This window comes from Meles meles, chromosome 3 (assembly GCF_922984935.1).
Source record: "Meles meles chromosome 3, mMelMel3.1 paternal haplotype, whole genome shotgun sequence".
Taxonomy (NCBI): domain Eukaryota; kingdom Metazoa; phylum Chordata; class Mammalia; order Carnivora; family Mustelidae; genus Meles; species Meles meles.
In genome coordinates, this window is record NC_060068.1 from 134,526,964 (window position 1) to 134,530,838 (window position 3,875).

The 3,875-nt window shown below is 39.5% G+C and overlaps 1 pseudogene; it reads left to right on the forward strand.

Moving 5' to 3' along the window:
- Positions 1-1,418: 1,418 nt before the first annotated feature.
- On the forward strand, positions 1,419-2,150 carry LOC123939004 (annotated as a pseudogene).
- The last annotated feature ends 1,725 nt before the right edge of the window (positions 2,151-3,875 follow it).

The following is a 3,875-nucleotide window of genomic DNA, read 5'->3' on the forward strand; positions in this document are numbered from 1 at the left end:
GAAATAAAAGTTGACAAGGTCTTCCTGCATGCTTCTCTTCACAATCAAGGAAAAATTATTTCTAAAATACTCCCCCGGAAATCATGAAAGCTATGGGAGACACAAAGAATATCTCAGTTGTATCTGTGGTTCTCTTAATTTAGATATTTTAATTGCGGGGGGAAAATGCCATTCACAAGGCAAAGCTAGATGCATTGTATATGGATTCGCTGGGAAAAGTAGGGGCCTGTGAAGTTAGTCTGGCAAAAAAATGCACCAAAGTATATTTTGAGAGTAGATAGAGGCCAGAAAGTAGGGTGACCAAATTGTCCTAGCCTTCCTGGGACTTCCTCTGTTTTAAAATGAGAAACTGGAGCTGTTCTGGCTTTAAACTGAAAGTCTCACGTCCCGGAAAGTCCCCTAGTCTCAAGTAAATCAAGATAGTTGGTCACCCTACAGAAGACCATCTTGTTCAGCCTGGTCAAAAAATAGGTCATTTCTGTGACACAACCAGTCTATTCACCCCCAAAACTGTCTGTGTTGACCTTTTGCCAAGATTAGCTGACTGTGGTTTTCATGCTACTGACTGATCAGCACAGAGCAAATGGTCAAATACCTCAAGGAGAATTCACTGAAGAGTGCCAGAAGCCCTCGGCCAGAGCTCTCATGTTGCCCTTTCTTGCTGTACGATCTCAAGCATCATCAGTGAGCTGAAATTCTACCCTCTGACATATTAGTTCAAACATATAAGCTTTAACATACAAGGTTTATAATATACATGAAAGCACATTATAAGTTTTAAAGCTTCGTACAGATGATTAACAGCACACAGATCATAAAGCCAAAACCGTATGTAGAAGGAGAACCTTCTACTAGAACAGAAGGCGTACGGTTTGTAAGTTGAATAAAGCAGGACTGCAGGCCCAGAACATAAACGCATAGCAAGAGAAACATGAGAAATTAGAGGAACTAGTTATTTGTTTCAGATACTTTGAGAAGCATTGCTTGAAGCCAGGTTTCAGAAAACTGTTAGGGCCAATTTAGTCTAATGCCCTTTTTTATACACAGAGTTTTATTGGAACAAACCCACACCTTTGTTTTCATATTATCTATGGATATGTCCATCCTACAAGGTTGGAGTTAGTCTATCCTGACAGAGACCTTATAGCCTATGGAGCCTAAAATATTTACTATCTGGGGTGCCTGGCAGGCTTAGTTGGAAGAGCATGCAACTCTTGATCTCAGGGTTGTGAGTTTGAGCCCTATGTTGGGTGTAGAAATTAAATAAATAAACTTTTTAAAAAACTTTAGAAATGTTTTATAAAACATTTACTATCTGGCTCTTTACAGAAAGAGTTTGTAAGTCTTTGCTTTAACATTCTCAGCTGTACATTCTCCTAGTTTCAGTAGAAGTAATTCTAACTTATGCGGAACCGCCATCTTCCAGTAATTGGCCAAAATGACCAACACAAAGGGAAAGAGGACATATATGTTATATGTTCTCTAGGCCTTTTAGAAAACATGGAGTTGGGGCACCTGGGTGGCTCAGTGGTTAAGCCGCTGCCTTCGGCTCAGGTCATGATCTCAGGGTCCTGGGATCGAGCCCGCATCGGGCTCTCTGCTCAGCAGGGAGCCTGCTTCCTTCCCCTCTCTCTGCCTGCCTCTCTGCCTACTTGTGATCTCTGTCTGTCAAATAAATAAATAAATAAATAAATAAATAAAATCTTTAAAAAAAAAAAAAAGAAAGAAAACATGGAGTTGTTCCTTTGGCCACATACATGCGAATCTACAAGAAAGGTGATACTGTGGACATCAAGGGAATGGGCACTGTTCAAAAGGGAATGCCCCACAAACGTTACCATGGCAAAAAGGGAAGAGTCTATAATGTTACTCAGCATGCTGTTGGCATTGTTGTAAACAAACAAGTTAAGGGTAAGATCCTTGCCAAGAGAATTAATGTACGCATTGCACATATTAAACATTCAAAGAGCTGAGATAGCTTCCCGAAGCGTGTGAAGGAAAATGACCAGAAAAAGAAGGAAACCAAAGAGAAAGGTACTTGGGTTCAACCGAAGTGTCAGCCTGCTGCACCCAGAGAAGCACATTTCATGGGAATCAATGGAAAGGAGCCGGAACTGTTGGAACCCATTCCCTATGAATTCATGGCATGATAAATGTAAAGAAAATAAAAGACCTCAAGACTGCAAAAATGTTTATTTTAATTGAGTAGAATTGTAGTGTCCTTTCCCCCAAAAAATATTTAAAGCAAGAAAGAAGAAGAAGAAGAAGAAGAAGAAGAAGAAGAAGAAGAAGAAGAAGAAGAAGAAGAAGAAGAAGAAGAAGAAGAAAAAGAAGAAATTCTAACTTACGTACAGAGTTGACCTTGAATAGTAATGTGGGGTTGGGGTGCTGATCTCCCTCACAGTCGAAAAACTAGGTATAACTTTTGACTGCCCCAAAATTTTACTAATACCCTGCTGTTGACTGGAAGCCTTACCTATAACGGAAATACTTGACTAACACATAGTTTGTATATGTATTACATACTGTATGCTTTTTTAAAAAGATTTTATTTATTTGACAGACAGAGATCACAAGTAGGCAGAGAGGCAAGCAGAGAGACGGCAGGGGTGTATGGGGGTGGGAAGCAGGCTCCCCGCTGAGCAGAGAGCCCAATGTGGGGCTTAATCCCAGGACCCTGGGATCATGACCTGAGCTGAAGGCAGAGGCTTTAACCCACTGAGCCACCCAGGTGTCCCTACATACTGTATTCTTAAAATAACACTAGCTAGAGAAAAGAAGAATTTATTAAGAAAATCATAAGGAAGAGAAAATGCATTTATAGTACTATATTGTATTCATTGAAAAAAATCCACATATAAGTAGACTCACACAGTTTAAACCTATACTGTTTGTTAACTGTAATTAATTAACTTCTCAGGTCCCAATATGCTCATCTATAAAATAAAATAAAAATCACACTGACCTGTTGAGAGTATTGAATGAAATAATACATTTGAGGTTCTCAGGAAGGTGTGTACCTTATAATGTTTCCCTGACATCACTCTTTGATTAAGAAGCTTCTGTGTCAAATGTTAAATAAGAGTTTCTATTTACAAATCGCAGGATAGAGTAACTCACTGATATCCGTGATCACTCTCTACCGCTGATTGGGAAAACTTCATCAACACCTAGGAAGCTTGACCCAGTGGTTAAAAATAATACATGGACCATAACCAATGACTAGGTTTTCGGGATAAATTATAAGCTTCTTTAACATCCCTGGTTCAAGGTTCTGAGGATCTAGCATAATAAAAAATCTTCTAAGCAAAGAGAAAAATGGGTTGAGAGCTCCACATTTACTTTTTAATATTTAATGGTGGATGATTCCCCATGTCCCCATGTGCTATATATCAAGGCTACACATTCTTGAACTCTTACTGGTAACAGGAAACTAATGTGATTTTTTTTTTTCTTTTTAAGAAAGCTAACAATGATTTCAGAAGTGTGTGTTTGTTATCAGATTTAGGGCACTTGTCACATTTTGGCCTGAAGGCAAGCCAAGGGAGGGTTTGAAAAAATATCCAAAGAAACGTCTTCATTGCTCTTTCTCTCTTCTAATTAAAATGCAGTTCGTCTTACAGATTCCAGAGCATTTTGGATTTGTGGTTGCAAGCATGAGGTCATTTTTCCTGCCTATATGACCACAGTGCATTTTTAAAGTCTTTAGTGTTTGGTAACAACAGACAAATAACTGGAAACCTGAGATCTGGGCTGGAGTTCTTTCCAGAGTGTTCCCATCATTCCTCAGCATGGGGTAAAAGTGAGTCCACCTCACTGGGCCAGTGCCAGGATCCCTGGATGTCCCGCACTGTGATCCTGAAGCGTTGCCCCAC